The following is a 17,295-nucleotide window of genomic DNA, read 5'->3' as shown; positions in this document are numbered from 1 at the left end:
AGGCTATTGACAATGTCAGTAAACCTAGTGAACATGCTAGTGATTGTCTCATTAGAATCCATCTTAAATAGTTCATACTTATGAACTAATATATTTATTTTGGATTCTTTGACTTGATTCGTGCCCTCATGGGTCACTTCAAGTCTGTCCCAAATCTCTTTTGCAGAATTGCAAGTAGAGACTCTATTGAATTCATTCCTATCTAATGCACAGTAAAGCACATTCATTGCTTTAGAATTGAGTTGTGCCTTTCTCATGTCATGTTCATCCCAATCCTTTTCTAGTTTAGGTACAGTGACACCCTCTACATAGATGGATGGGATGTATGGTCCATTTACTACAATGGTCCACATCTCATAGTCTTGGGCTTGGATGAATATTCTCATCCTAGCCTTCCAATATGAGTAGTCGGATCCATTAAAGAATGGGGGTCTTTGGGTGGACTGACCCTCAATGTGGGAAGATCCAAATGGGGTTGTCATTTTGATCTTTTACTCTTAGGGTAGAAGAGTTTAGGCTCTGATACCACTTGTTGCCCAGATAGACAACCCAAGAGGGGGGGTGAATTGGGTTTTAAAATAATTTTGCAATTAAAACGTTGTGGATGACTAATTAATGCTTTACCAAGATGATTAATTAATTGCTATGTGCTGTGAATGAAATGAGAGTAAAAGAAAGAGACAAACAATCACAAACACAAGGCTTTTATAGTGGTTCGGAGCTAACCCTTGCTCCTACGTCCACTCCCCAAGTCTCACTTGGGAATTTACTATAACCCCTTGGATTACAGCCGGTTGTTTTACAAGCTCACAACCAAACTTGTTGTTTTACGAGCTCACAACGAACTCGGTCGGTTTTTCCTGGCTCACCGACTAGAACCACCCCGATTGTTTTTCCGGGATCACAATCGAACCCCTACACGTTGGTTTTACACTCGGCTCACCAACCAACCTCTACACCCTTGATTCAATCCCCCGATTGAACCAAGCAAAGACAAGATGGAAATAATGACAACAAACAGAAAAACAGAGCTTCTCAAAAGCAGATAAATAACAATATAAACTAGAGAGAAGTTAAGAGCCCTCAAACACGTTTGAGTTGGAGTAGAGTAGGGCTTCTTGAACTTCGGGTCTCCTCTTGAATGTCTGGTCGACTTGAATGCAGGAGAAGATCTCTTTCAATGTTTGGGAAGAGGTAGTTGGATGGAGTTATGGCGCTCTTCCCTCTTTTCGTTGAAAAACCACTTGCAGAGAATGAATACTTGATTACTTTGAATGGAATGGTGCGTCTCTTCCTTGCTACAGTCCTCTGTGGCTATTTAAGCCATCCCCCACGGAAACTAGCCGTTAGACACCTTTTTCTGCCCGTTCTGCACACTCTGCACAACCTGACAATATGTCCGTTGGGGGTCGGAGTCGACTCGCGCGATCAGGAGTCGACTCGGCTGTAGCGGGAGTCGACTCATGCTTTTCTGGAGTCGACTCAGCAACTGTTCCGGGTTTGAATTAAAGTAGCCTCTTCGACTGGGAGTCGACTCGTCTTGACCCGGAGTCGACTCGCCAACTTCTGGAGCTGACTTGGCATTTTCGGAGTCGGCTCATCTCATGAAATCCATGGAGCTAATTTTCAACTTGGCCCACTCGAGTTGACTCGACAATCCTGGGAGTCGACTCGGCGCTCAGAGCCCGAACTCCCGATCTTCTGTCTTTTGGCTCGTCCAGTCTTGGAGTCGACTCGAACTTCCCCGGAGTCGACTCGGCTCTCAGTTTCCGAAACATAGGCTTCTGCCTTTTTGGTGTAGCGCTGCCTTGGAGTCGACTCGAGCTGTCTGGGAGTCGACTCGGCTCTCAGAGACAGTAAATCGGTCTTCTGTCTTTTTGGGATCGCGCTGTCTCGGAGTCGACTCGCGTATTGCGGGAGTCGACTCGAATCTCAGAGTCCGAAAACTCCTCTCTGACTTTTTGCCTTGTGTACCACTGAGAGTCGACTCTCGCTTTCTTTGGAGTCGACCTACCAACCATCGGAGTCGACTCGCGTTCCACAGGAGTCGACTCGAATCTCAGGGTCGAAAATCGCTCTCTGACTTTTCTGTCTGTAACTCCTTGGAGTCGACTCATACTACTCCGGAGTCGACTCGGTAAACATCGGAGTCGACTCGCGCACTTCAGGAGTCGACTCGCTGACAGGTTTTGAGTTGATGCTTTCTGCTCGTCTGTCTGTTCTCAGTCGGAGTCGACTCGTAATGATCCGGAGTCGACTCGAGCCCGTGCCAGTGATTCTGATACGCTTGGAGTCGACTCGTAATACTCTGGAGTCGACTCGAGTCTCAGACTTTGGTTCAAACTGACTTCTTAACTTATCCAAAATATTATGAACCAAGTCTAGAAACACTTTAGACAAGATTTTCACTGAAACACTCAATTGAATTCATTAGTAAACAAGAGATATACTCAGATGCTTTGAGCTCATCAAAATCAAATAGGGTTATGATCAATCACTCCACAACTTGCAATTTTGCTTTTCGATATGGCGGATCTCGCTCCTTGATTCTGTCTAGCTCTAATTATAGCATTTAAGGTGGACCACATCGAGTTTGGGGATCCCCTTGATTATCAGAGTAATACAAGCATCATCAAGCAGTCTTCTATAAGCCTTACCACATAAACTTTATCACTTTTGGTATCTTCCCTTGATTGAGGATCAAAAGTGCGCATGGAAGAGGAAGTGATGTAATATGTTCAAGTATGCCTAGAGAGGCAATATTGGAAAGAAAAGCAAATTTGCAACCCAATTACCCAAACCTTAATTATCATGAGAAACTCAATCCCTCACATTAGAATCATCAACAATTAAAGGTACAATCCAAGTCAAGAACATCCTAAGACATTGGAACATTGGAGAGCCAAGGTTTATATAGTGCAAAAATATTCTTAGTCACCAATATCATATTTGAACAACTAAGGGCTTGTTTGGGCAAACCAGTAGGATTGAGTTGAATTTCCTATTAGATCTGTGGACTAGGAAATCCATTGGAGAATGGCCTGTATCAACCCAACACTTCTAGCCCAAGACTTGTGGAAAGGAAAAAAAAAAATTATGGATGTTTTTTTCCTTCCTACAGACTAATATAGGCTACAAGCTGGAATTTAGATTGAGAATTAGGCCTTCAGAAAATACAGGTTGGGTAAACTAACAGGCTCGATTCCTGCAAAAAAATCCAAACAAGCCTTTAGCAATTTTTGTACTTTTGCAATGGGTGGCCTTCCAGGCCTAAGTGGATGCAGTTAAGACTTGAGGACTCCTTGAAACTAGATGAAAGGTATTTTGAAGAGAGAACTTTGCACCAGAGGTTATGTGGCTATGTGATAAGTTTGGGATCTTGTTTCCCTATCAAAGCTTTCTTCCAGAAATCTTACATTTAATGTCTAGGCAACGATGTCCTCCAAGTCTAGGAGGTGGAAACCATTGCTAGTACCTTTATCCTAGAGGAATCTTGTGAAAAATTTAGGAATTCATCTGGAGGCTAAGGAATGTGATGGTATAGCAGATAAGATGGAGCTGATTAAAGTGGCTCTCCTTGCTAGATTAAGATGAGACAACTTCCAAGAGGATAGTCTGGATTCAAAGTTTGATACAAGGTCAGAAAAATGAATCTCAAGAATTCTTTCATCAAAAAGGAAGTGCCTTCGAGATAAGTCTAGTTCCTATTAGCTTCCTTGATACTCAATTTCCAAAGGAGGGTCATTCTTCGAGGAACTGGCAGGCAAGGAAAGAATCAAATATAAGATTTGTTGAAGTTAATTTTTCCAATTTCCATCCGAACAAGCTACAATAAGACTTTCCACTCAAGAAAAGCTCCAATAAAACTTGAATTTAAAACCATGGCATCACAATTAGCATTCGTATCTTGCAGAAAAGTAGACAATTATTTGCAAAGATTAAATATCAAAATGAGAAATCAGATTTGCAGGGACAATAACCTCTTATTCTCTCTAAGGAGAGATTATGCCGTAGAAGTCATGAGAGAACCCTATAGCAAAAGAAGAGGTATGGGGCACTAGGACCCCTTATAGATGATTTAAAGCTAGTTGGAAGGCGTGCCACTAAACAGGATAGCAAATCAATGTTGAGTGATACAGGCGAGTATCACCAATCAATCAGCTTGGAAAAAATCCATTCTCTTCTTACCGCATGTCCTCTTCGTGTCAATCTTGGCCACAACCTATGTTAAAGACAAATGGATAGCCTACTGAATGCATGACCTTTGGACCCAAAATAATGCTGACCTAAATACTTTCATCTTTAAGAGAAAAATTCTATTTAGATGAAATCACTTCTAGTACGAATGCCCAAAGCATTTGCTAACAGTTTGGTAAGAATTTTCTAGATATTGCTCTAGAAGCTAGATCTAAGTAGCTTGTAAGCTAAAAACATGATTATAAACCTTCAACAAAAGCGAAAAAGGTATTACATCATTAAAGGTAAGGTGTGAAGAAGACACATACAAATATAAGGTAGGATGAAGTGATTATAAACTTGTAATAAGATATACAAATATAAAAAAATTGAACAGCTACTAAAAACATCTCATGAGGGGCAGGGGGGGCCCAATACATCTGGGGGCCCAAGGTGAATTCAGTAAATGGGGCCTCTTTTTTTTAAATAATAATTTTTTTTAATAAATATAAAATACTTAAAAAAATGTTATGGAAATAGATTGCTGTCAAGTACACTATTTCAACAAAAATGCATGAATCTAATAAAGGTCGACAAAAAGCCTCTTCAGTTTAATATAATTCTTGAATGAAAATATAAAAAAAAAATACTTAAAAAAAAAAAGGGCCATGGAACTGTTCTTGGCAATACTGTTTACCATGTGAAGCGAGAGCAGAATAGGAAAAAGGCCATCCCATGGCGCTTCACGGTCAAAAAATTTGTCCAAGAGAAAGTAGGGTCATTATGGAAAATTCACTCCATCTAATTAATAAAAGTCCCATCCCACCATCTTCCCTTCAAGTGAGTACCCAAGCAGCCCCTGCAACATCACGGAACAGCAGCCATTCAACCCCCCCTCCCTCCTTCTCTTTCTCTATCCTCCTTTTCTTTTGCTAAAGACCATCTCCCCCTTCAAGTGAGCACCGAAGCTGCAACTGCAACATCACGGCACAGCAGCCATTCAACCCCCTCCCTCCTTTTCTCTCTCTACCACCCAAGAGGGGAGAAGAAACCGAGAGGAGAAAATTAAAAGAATCTCCACCCTCCAAGAAGTCCATCTCCAATCCCCCTATCTTTCTTCCTGATGGCCCAGCTGGATCAGGAGTAATGTGAGGGAAGGAAAACCAAGACCAAAACCAAAAAAGAGAAGGGATGAAAGATAAGAGTGGCTTCAGGTGTGTATGAAGCCAACCAAATCCCTCCTCTCTCTCTCTCTCTCTCTCTCTCTCTCTCTCCACCCAAAACAAAACTACTGTCCCCAACTTCCCCGATTGCCCTCTGCAGGCCAGAAAACCCTCCACCTCCCTTCCATCAAGGGGGAAGACTCGTAGCCAGCTTCTGCTCCCGAAGGCCTTCCCTTGGCCCATGGCCTTAGGCGACCGCCTCAGTCGCCTAGGGCTCGGGCCGGCCCTGATGAGGGGATAAGCACATACAACTTTTCATGCAAGCAATTTATAATTTAAAGTTGATAAGAAACAACAACAAACTGAAAAAATTTCGTCTACAAAAGTAAGATCTCAAGAAGATATATGCATAAAAAAAGTGATAAAAAACTTTTTGGTAAAATTTTAAATATGAAAAAGTTACGAAATTGTGTCAAGAAGATGGATACATGATTAGATTGACCAAAATATTTTTAATAGAATATGTAGGTATAAAAAAACTTTTAGGCAGCAAAATACCTTGTGATGGGATACCTCTAAATTGACATGTTCATAATCAATTAGGAAAAAGTTTATAAGAAGTCCTCAACAAAAATATTCCATTAATAAAATTAGGGTGTCAAGAAGAGAGTACATACAAATAGGGTAACCAAAAATTATTTAATAAAATTAGTCTTTCCTTGACTATTTTTTATGTTTTACTATATTTAGAGAGAGGAGAGAGGGAATGCATGTGTTATTTCATAGCTTGATAAAGAGCCTTGTACCAGGGGCTCCCATAATTTATGAGAAGGGGGCTGGATCTTTTTGTGAGAAAGAGAGTGACAGACACTTTATCTTTTTTATTTTTAATAAGGGATAGCCACCACGCCATTCTATCTTGGAGATAGATAGTTGTCACTCATTCTCGTGATATCCATGTTTGACATCCAACATGACCTTTCTATTTCCAAGAGGAGCAAAGCATGCACTGCAAAGGATCTGAAAGCGGCCAATATTCATAAAATAGGCTATAGTAGGAGACTCAACTGCCATCTTGGCCAACTTTTATAAGCTTGTAACAATCTCCTTTTGGTAGCATGAAATTTTTTGGCATCAAAATCCCACAAAAAAGATTGTTAGGAGGTTTCAATGCACAATATTTCAATCAAGCAACCTTAGTCTGGAGCACGTAATTGTATCCGGCAAGTCTCTATTGAACAAGGAACTGAAAAACAGACAATCAGATTCATGAAGTTCTCGTTCTAACTTCATCAACAAACAGACAAAGAAGACATCAAATTCAGAATTTCTATGCCATGGATTCATTCTTCTGTTTCTAAAGAAAAAACCTTTCTTAGTATGACAATATTGTGGAATAAATTTATTACAAATTGGGGCTTTAACAAAATAAAAGAAATCATGACGAAATTATTATTGCTTCTTTAGAAAAAATTGATAACAAATTATTTTGAACACATTAATACAATCTTGATCAACCCAAGGCCACTATTGAGAAACAATTGAGACTTAAATTATATATATATATATATATATATATATATATATATATATATATAATACTATGTTTTCTGATCAGATCAAGTTTTAGTATCAGAGCCAAATTTCTCTACATATATAGAAAGTCGCTACTAGAGCCATGTTATTACCGAGTAGAATTCCAACTTGAGCTAATCGGATCAAGTTGGTATCAAAGCTTTGGTCTTCTGCATCTGTGGAGGCTTTAGTTTATGGTCCAAACGTATAAGCAATACAAGCAATCAAAAGAAGGCTTATCCGTGCTTCAAGCACATCGAAGGACAAAAGCGAATATGGCTGCTAGTTCTTTCTCGATGCATGATGAGGTGAAGGGACGTCTTACACAACTAGAGGAGAAGACTACCCAACTGACCGAGATCGTCTTTAGATTGGTAATAACTTCAGCACAAGAAGTAGCAACTCCTATGACAAAGTTTTCTCTTACATTTGGAGATTACGATTCACCATCCAGCAAGAAGAATGAGCAACTTATAGGTACACGCTCTTCAACCCTTTAAAATTGAAGCTCGAATAGAAATCTATATATACGACGAGACTGTCGATGTAGAAAAGTAAGTTAACTAGCTAGATCAGTTAGAGACCTACTATACTATCTATGAATACTCTAGTATCCAGAAGGTAGCTTTTGTTCATTTTAAGCTTTCCAGCCATGCTCTTACCTAGTGGAATTTATATATGTAGAACAACAATGTTTCTAATCTAATATTGAGCAAATTCAAGAGACTAATCAAAAAGCAATTCTACTTAATTGGCCACGAGGAGGATCGGTAGATCAAATGGTAGTACCTATGACAGAAGTGTGATCAATCCATCCTAGACTACATCACTAAGTTCCATAAGCAAGCAACCTCACTCGACATCTTCATTGATGATTATGCAGACTTTATAAAGTACGTTGAAAAAAGTTGAAGACATTTGCGAAGCTAGGATGAAGGTCGTAGGGATTGAGGAGAAGAAACGACCTAGTGAAGGCAAAAAGGGTGACAAGTTCAAGAAAGGCAGCAGAAAATTAAGCTAGAAGAAGGAGCCAAGGCAAGAAGCACATCAACACAACTTAGAAAAATTAGTAGGATCACTGTAAACTCGACAGACACACCAAGAAAAAGTGTTGGAAACTTCATCTAGAGCTATAGCCGAAGAGGAAGAAGTGAAGTATGATGATTCCAAGAAAAAAAGAAAAGCAATTATCATTGTTGTAGAGGTTGAGGAGCTGCTCGAGCTTGAGCAAACAGACTCCAAACTAAGCTTGATGGCGAGAAAATTCGAGACAATAACTAAGGCAAACCTAGAGGCACCAGAGAAACTTTTCCAATTTGAAGATCCAAGTGAAGCAACGCGTCATCAAGACAATTGTCAGTCCTGCAAGCCAGAAGAACCTCATCTCTAAAAATCTGGTTGAGAAGCTAGGGTTGCAAACTATGCCTCATTCACTTTCTTATTCTTTTGGTTATGTACTTTAGTTTTAGTAGTGGTTATGTACCTTAGTTTATGAAGTATGGATTATCAATGAAAGAAAGGAGAATTGAGCCCTACTTTCGGAATTCTTCCATTGTCTTTTAATTTTCTTCTAAGAGATTCGAGTTGAGTGGGTTGAGAAAAATCTCCCTTCTTTCTGATAGATCAAGAACTTCACTTTTTTGCTTTATGTTTCTTTTTTGTCACTTGCCATAATTTCTCTTTGAGCTTCATCATTAACTCTTTCAGGCACCTTCATTCTCTGCAAAATAGAGTTTAATGGCATCCTTTCCATGGAAGATATGTCCTTCTAACTGCAGAAAGCACCACCTCCTTCGCACTAAACTTGTGTTTGCAGCCTAATTTTCGTATCTCTGAGCCATGGCTTATCACCTTTCCAAATTCAAGCTTAGACTGGAGAGTTTTGAATGACAGGGCATGTTTCTTCTCACAATCTTCACCAATTCATGTCATAGCTGTCTCAGAATCAACAAGAAAATTAAGATAAATTTAGTCAACATATTTGTAATATTGCATTCTAAAAAGGAAGCATTTGGAGAACAAACTTTAAAACCAATATGTGGAGATATTCAGAGCATTGTACAGTAAGGAAAAATTCACATAAAGACAGCATAATTCAAGACTTCAAAAACAAACTTGTTATGTCTCATTAAAAGAAGTAAAAGCTTGCATGGTACAGTACATGTAAATATTTATGTCTTCATGTGCACCAGAGATGCTATTATGAATGCATAAACAGGACTAGTTTTGTTAATAGAGGAAATAAGAGATGCTTGGCATTTCTACATTAATCTAAATGCTCTAATTTCTATTTAACTTTTTATTCAGAAATTAACAAATAAATCCAAGGCTAGCTTGACTTCTGTCAGCCACCACTTGCACTGGGGTGAGGTTCCAAGTTTAGAATATAAAATCCAAATAAAACCAATGCCAAATGTCAAGAATGTGCCGTAGGTGGGCAAATGTGTGATAATAATTCACTAAAAATGTTGAGGGTGGAAGAAATTCTTGAGGCAGTTTAGAATAACAAATCCAAATGAAACCAATGCCACATGTGCTATGTGCAGGCAAATATGTAATAGTGACTCTCTAATTTCCAACAGATCCTCACTTTGCAACAGATTTCTACTGCTTCAATTTCATGATCATTTATTTGGTGCAAAATGAAGTGTTAAAGTGGGGGAGATCCACAGCTAATTCTCGTTGTAACTTATTTGCAATTGACAAGGTCAGTTGTAGACCCACCATTATATGCAACGATTGAGAAATATTATGAATAGATCTTCAAGAAACTATAAATCATAGTAATTAATGGAAATGACATGGAATCACAGGCCAGCATGGCAACAATAAACTGTAAAAGGACAACATAAATTGCTAAATAATCCAATTCCTTGACTGCAACGATATGTTATCATTATTGAATTAGTAAATAATTATAGCCATTGCCTCCATGACTAATGCTTCTGAAATTGTTACGGCCAGCTACATTCAGTAGAAAAAGAATAGATTTTTAGTAAAAGGGTTATTGTCTATTGGATTATTCCGAAATTGTTTGGGGTTATTTTGAAATTGTTTTCTGTCAATTTGACTAATACTTTTTTTGCTATATGATTTTCTGTCAATATCAAGAGGATAATCTCTCCTCAGAAAGGACAAGAGGTTATTGTCCATGCAAATTTGATTTCTCATCTTGATATTTAGTCTTTGCATATAATTGTCTTTTTTTTGAAGAGCTACAAAAGCTAATTATGATGCCATGGTTTCAAATTCAAGTTTTATTGTAGCTTTTCTTGAGTGGAGAGTCTTATTGTAGCTTGTCCGGATGGAAATGGGAAAAAAACAACTTCAACAAAAAATATATTAGATTCTTTCCTTGCCTACCAACTCGTAGAAAGATGGCCCTCCTCTGGAAGTTGGGTATCAAGGAATCTAATGGGATCTAGACTTAGCTCAAAGAAACTTCTTTCTGGTGAAAGAATTCCTAAGGTTCATTTTTCTGGCCTTATGTCAAAATTTGAATCTAGACTGTCCCCTTGGAAATTGACTCATCTTAGTCTAGCAAGGAGAGCTATTTTAATCAGTTCGGTCTTATCTGCTATAGTATGATATTCTTTCGCCTCCAGACAAGTTCCTAAATCTTTCAAAAGTTTCCTCTAGGATAAAGATTCTTCTAGCAATGAAACTCCAAGACTTGATGGATGTAGGATGTCATTCTCTAAACATTAAGGTAAGATATTTGGAAGTAAACTTTAATAGGGAAACGACATTCTAAACTTATCACATTGCCACATAACCTCTGGTGCAAAGTTGTCTCTTCAAAATACACTTTACCTATTTGAGGAGTCCTCAAGAGTTAATTGCAACCACTTAGGCCTGGAAGGCCACCCATCCCGAAAGTACAAAAACTACTTAAAGCTTATTTGGATTTTTCTGCAGGAAAGCAGCCTACCAGCTTACCCAACCAATATTTTTTAAAGGCTTGCCTATGTCCCAGTTCAAATTCCAGCTAGTGGGCCTATTAGTGTGTAGGATAGGAAAGGAAAAAAAAATCCATGAAGGCCTTTTTTTCCTTTCCACGGGACTTGAACAGGAAGTGTTAGGTTGATGTGAGCCATTCTCAAATAGACTTCCTAATCCACAAATCTAATAGGAAATTCAAATCAAATCCTACTGGATTGTCCAAGCAAGCCCTCATTTGTTCAAATATGACATTGGTGACTGAGAACATTTCTACTCCATATAAACCTTGTCTCTCTAATGGTCCAATATCTTGGGATGCTCTTGATTGGATTTTACCTTTAAATGCTGATGATTCCAACATCAAGGATTGAGTTTCTCCTAATAATTAAGGTTTGGTAATTGGGTTGCAAATTTGCTTTTCTCTCCAATATTGCCTCTTGCATGCTTGAACACATTATAGCACTTCCTCTTGCCAGCCTATTTTGGATCCTCAATCAAGGAAAGATACCACGAGTGATGCAGAAAAGCTACTTATCTAGCTAGATCAATTAGAGACCTACTACAAAATCTATGAATACTTTAGTGCCTAGAATGTAGCTTTTGCCCGTTTTAAGCTTTCCAGCCATGCTCTTATCCGGTGGAATTCATACATGTGGAACAACAACGTTTCTAATCTAACATCGAGCAAGTTTAAGAGACTAATCAAGAAGCAGTTCTATCCAATTGACCACGAGAAGGATCGGTAGATTAAATGGCAATACGTACGACAAAAATGTGATCAATCCATCTCGGACAATATCACCGAGTTCAATAAGCAAGCAACCTCACTTGAAATCTCCATTGATTATTATGCAGTCTTTATAAATTACGTCAGAGGTCTCTACAAGAGCATTTGGAAAGATCCAAACTATTTAAAGTTGAAGACACATGAGAAGCCAGAATAAAGGCCATAGAGATTGAGGAGAAGAATCGACCTAGTGATGGCAAAAAGGGTGACAAGTTCAAGAAAGGCAACAGAAAATTAAGCCAAAAGGGAAAGCAAAGATAAGAAGCACAACAACACAACTTAGAAAAATTACTAGGATCACTGTAACTTCCGCAGACATACCAAAAAAAATATTAGAAACTTCATCTCGCGCCATAGCCGAAGAGGAAGAAGCGAAATATGGCGAATCCGAGAAAAAAAGGAAAGTGGTTATCATTGCTATAGAGGTTGAGGAGCTGCTTGAGCCTGAGCAAGCAGACTCCAAACTAAGCTTGATGACGAGAAAATCTAAGACAATAACTAAGGCAAACCTAGAGGCACAAGAGGAAATTTTCCAATTTGAAGATCCAAGTGATGCAAAACATCATCAAAACAATTGTAGATCCTGGAAGCTTAAAGAACCTCATCTTTGAAAATGTGGTTGAGAAGTTGGGGTTGCAGACGATGCCTCATTCACTTTCTTACCCTCTTGGTTAGATTCAAAAAGATGTTGAGTTGAAGATCATCAAGCAATATATATTCATATTTGTCATAACTAAGAGTATTTTGACGATGCAACTTGTGAAATAATTTATTTAGATGTTTATTAGGTCATCATTGGGAGCTTGTACCTCTAGGACCAAGATGCAGTCTTCTACTGATGGCAAAAGATGTATTGCCTCATAAAGGATGGGAAGGAGTTCATGATCAATGCCTCCATAACACAAGGTAATAATAATCTTGCAATTTCTACCTAAATGAAGTGACTTGTTAATGCCTACAACAAGTTTTTAATGATGGTACAAGATACTACTTATGAGAGGCCAAACTCATCCTTTAGTTTCGCTAATGGATCTACCAAGATCGAGCTTGAGGAGTCGTCGTTGTAATCCATCATCAATGAGGAAGGACCGCAAGAAGTATCCCTACCCCAAAGTTCAGATGTGGGAGCAGGGCAGGTGGTTCGCTGAGATCCTAGACCAAAGAAGACCAAGGCTAGTAACCAACTTTGAGCAACATAAAGTGGTTCAACCGTGAGATGAAAAAGCAGGCATTTTTCTACTGTTAGCTCTGATTTTGGAAGAGTTAAATAACCTAAACAAGGGAAGCCCTAATCCAAGAGAATCTTCAAACTCTATGTGGACCTTATTAGTCCCTACAAGTACAACTAGATAGATTCCAAAAGCAAGATTTGTCATATCGAAAAGCCAAATTGTGTGCTAGACCTCATAAGGCCATAACTTGATCATATGATACCTGTCGAGATGATTTTTTTTTTAATCGAAAAGATTTTTGAGATTTACAACATTAGGCCAACCCTTTAGGGGTCGAATTGGACCAAAATACTATCATTTGGGCTCTGAAACGGGCTGGTCAAACTATTTTTTTTTTTTTGGGGGGGGGGGGGAGGGGCGGGTTGTGGCAGTTGGGGGAAGACTTTGATTGGATGTTATCTCCCAATATGTGAAAAATTAGTAAAGTGACAGAAGAAAAAGTTAATATAGAAGTCAAGATCCACTCCTTGTAGAATTTTAGTTTATTTTCTTAATTATTTCTATTGGTCATATTTATTTTGGGAATTCTAGTCCTATTTGACTTGGGAGGGGAATCCAACATGAAATATAAAAGGAAGGACCTCACTAGTATTATAAATAGTGGTTTCACTAGTATTATAAATAGTGGCTATGTACTTCAATTTATGAACTACGGATTTATCAATGAAAGAAAGGAAACTTAAGTCCTATTTTCGCAATTCTTTCATTATTTTTTAATTTTATTTTAAGAGATTCAAGTTTAGAGGGTTGAGAAAAATCTTCTTTCTTTCTGATTGGATCAGGAGCTTCACTTTTTGGTTCATGTTTCTTTTTTGTCTCATGCAATAATTTCTCTTTGAACATCATCATCTCTTCCAGGCACCTTCATTCTTTGCAAAATAGTGTTTAATGGCATCTTTTCTATGGAAGCTACATCCTTTCTAACTGCAGAAACGACCACCTCCTTCACACTAAACTTGTGTTTGCAGCCTAATTTTGGTATCTCTGAATCATGGCTTATCACCTTTCCAATTCCAAGCTCGGACTGGAGAGTTTTGAATGGCAGGGCATGTTTGTTCTCACAATCTTCACCAAAACTTGGCTCCCCAAAGCCTACCAAAAGACCAATTCATGTCATAGCTGTCTCAGAATCAACAAGAAAATTAAGTTAATAAATTCAAGCAACATATTTGTAATACTGCATTCCAAAAAAGAAGCAGCATTTGGAGAACAAACTTTAAAACCAATATGTGGTGATATTCAGAGCATTGTATGATAAGGAAAATTTCACATAAAGACAGCATAATTCAAGACTTCAAAAAAAAACTTGTTATGTCTCATTAAAGGAAGTAAAAGATTGCATGGTACAGTACATGTAAATAGCTATGTCTTCATGTGCACCAGAGATGCTATTATGAATGCATAAACAGGACAATTTTTGTTAATAGAGGAAATAAGAGATGCTTGGCATTTCTACATTAATCTAAATGCTCTAATGTCTATTTAACTTTTTATTGAGAAATTAACAAATAAATCCAAGGCCAGCTTGACTTTTGCCAGCCACCACTTGCACTGGGCTGAGGTTCCAAGTTTAGAATATGAAATCCAAATAAAACCAATGCCAACTATCAAGAATCTGCAATAGGTGGGCAAATGTGTGACAATAACTCACTAAAAATGCTGAGGGTGGAAGAAATCCTTGAGGAAGTTTAGAATAACAAATCCAAATGAAACCAATGCCACATGTGCTATGTGCAGGCAAATATGTAATAGTAACTCTCTAAAAATGTTGAAGAAAATTTTCATTTTCTTGTTATAATTTAAGACCTATCCTCACTTTGCAACAGCTTTCCACTGCTTCAATTCCATTATCATTTATTTGGTGCAAAATGAGTGTCCTATTTAAGTGTTAAAGTGGGGAGATCCAAAGCTAATTCTTGCTGTAGCTTACTTGCAATTGACAAGGTCAGTTGTAGCTTAAATGGAGACCCGCCATTATATGCAACGGATGAGAAATATTATGAGCAGATCTTCAAGAAACTATAAATCATAGTAATTAATGGAAATGACATGGATCGCATGGCAGCATGGCAACACTATACTGTAAAAGGACAACATAAAATGCTAAATAATCCAATTCCTTGACTGCAACAATATGTTATCATTCTTCAATTAGTAAACAATTGCAGCCATTGCCTGCATGACTAATGCTTCTGAAATTGTTACGGCCAGCTACATTAAGTAGAAAAAGAATAGATTTTTAGTAAAGGGAGTGGCCTCACAAATCCAATAACAGAACATTAGAAAACGAATAGCTAGCAATGTTTAAGATCTAGCAACTTATGAAGGTTGTGAAGCAACTAATGGTAGACACCTCATGACCTTAAGCTGGAAAACTGGATGGAAATCAAGGTATTCAAGGTGACGAGGAACATGAAGGTTATAAAGTTATGATTACAAGAATCTGACAAGGCATGGTCAGGATAAGATGCTTAAAAACAGAGAAGGGGCAACCACTCTATAAGACAATATCATTAGTAAGATTAAGACAGTGCACAAACATAAGATTAGCAATATAGGAAGACAATATCATTAGTATTTGTTCCATTTAAGGATTTAAATCTCGAGATTGGAAGTATATGAATCACCAGGAAGTACACCTGAACATGGTGGCAGGACACCTCAGTAAGATTACCGAAAAATAAGAAGGAAAAGAAAAGAACTGTAACCGAGTGGTAAGGGATCAGTACAGAGTCACTACACCTTTATATTGCATGATATAGGCCTGGTTCACTACAATTGAGACAAATGGGTCTCTTTTATCAATCCCTGAAAAGTGCAGTCCCAGCACGGGCAATTTTTGAATTCTTGGTTTCATCCTAAACCAACAACTGCAACACACATGCTGAAAAAAATTAAGCGAATGCCCAAAAGATTTCTTTATATATGCACGAAGTTATTTCAGATTTAGACATTTTTATGAAGATCAATTCTGTAAGTGCTAAAACAACATTCAACGATCACAAAAACAATTGAAAAATCAGGGCCAACGGCCTGAGTACTTGTGGTTAGGATCGGAGGCCACAACGGGGAAATGCAGAACTTTTGACAGGCTAACCATGTTCTACTGGTTTGTTTGAAAGGGTTGTATGTTATTTTTAGCATCACCCTTTCATTATATAAGACACAAGAAATAAAAAGAACCTATGAAATGCAAATATATAAGACCACTCCAAACTAAATCAGATAAAGTTTTGCGGTTTGTTTATGTCTACACAGCCCTTTAACAATTTCACAAAAGAGGTAGAGAAGCAAGTTGAATTGTTGTTAGTCACCTGATTAATAAAGATCAATATAACTTGAGACAGGCAGAGAATGGCTCAACTTGTGAGAAGAGCTTGACTCATAAGCCTTGCTTGAAGAGCCATGTGGGCATCTCACCATCAAGCTCACTTTTAGGTACAAGGGCAGCTACCTACACTCCACATGAAATTTTTGAGGAATATACAAATTATCCAAATATGCAAAATAACATCGAAAACTGATAATCACATCGACCAAACTGCTTTATTATTTATACCATTTACATGTACCAAAAAGCAACCAGATTTATACATAGATTTGATGCCATAATTGAATGGAGATATTCAATAAATTCTGTTTGGACTTGAAAATGAACATGCCCTTTTAACCTAGATGATTCATTTATGCACTGTCAAATTAACATAATGTTCAGTCCATCATTTGCTTTGTATCTGATACTATATCACATATCATCCTCGGAAGTTTTAAAAACAGTTGGGATATGGCACCTTAATGCATGATACATTGTTGCCCAACAATGCCAAAGCTACCTGACAAGAAAATAACAATATACTGTAACACGGAAAAATTTGATATCAATGAACAAATCACTGCTAGGACAAGTTAGACTAAATCACTAGGTGACTAAGTAATACTTCTTATAATTATTTTGACAGCTAGACCATTCTGGAAACAGAAATTTTACTTTGAAGTTCACAAAATAGTGATACAAAATCAGCACATGTATAATTTGAGTTGCGCTTTTCAAGTGGTTCCACCAATGAAGCCAGGTAACAAACTCGTAAGGCTCATAAACGGCTAAGAAGTTTCATAATACCCCTAAATCATGATATCGTAGTTTGAAATGCAATAACTGTTTCAAATAAACACAACTCTTTCAGATGTCACAGTATACTGAAGTGGGTTTTTATCCTCAGAAAGACATAAGCATCAATATTATCATTCAATCAAGAAGGATAATAATCCCTTACCATGGCTTTTTAATTATGCATATCATGAGAAACCATATAGTAAAATCACTATGGTCAATATTAAAGTAAATTATTACTGCTGCTTTTTCCTAGCAAATTAATATCAATGCATCAAAGGAAATGCTTTTGCTTTAGCCATTTGAATT

The 17,295-nt window shown here is 37.7% G+C and overlaps 1 long non-coding RNA gene across 1 annotated transcript; it reads right to left on the bottom strand.

Moving 5' to 3' along the window:
* Positions 1 to 13,608: 13,608 nt before the first annotated feature.
* On the bottom strand, positions 13,609 to 17,040 carry LOC120104189. Its single transcript, XR_005506650.1, has 3 exons — positions 16,190 to 17,040; positions 15,618 to 15,745; positions 13,609 to 13,994 (listed from the first exon to the last, which is right to left on the bottom strand). It is a non-coding gene; the product is annotated as an uncharacterized LOC120104189 (long non-coding RNA).
* Positions 17,041 to 17,295: the final 255 nt, after the last annotated feature.

This window comes from Phoenix dactylifera, chromosome 17 (genome assembly GCF_009389715.1).
Source record: "Phoenix dactylifera cultivar Barhee BC4 chromosome 17, palm_55x_up_171113_PBpolish2nd_filt_p, whole genome shotgun sequence".
NCBI classification, from domain to species: domain Eukaryota; kingdom Viridiplantae; phylum Streptophyta; class Magnoliopsida; order Arecales; family Arecaceae; genus Phoenix; species Phoenix dactylifera.
This window is presented reverse-complemented; position numbering and strand designations above follow the sequence as displayed.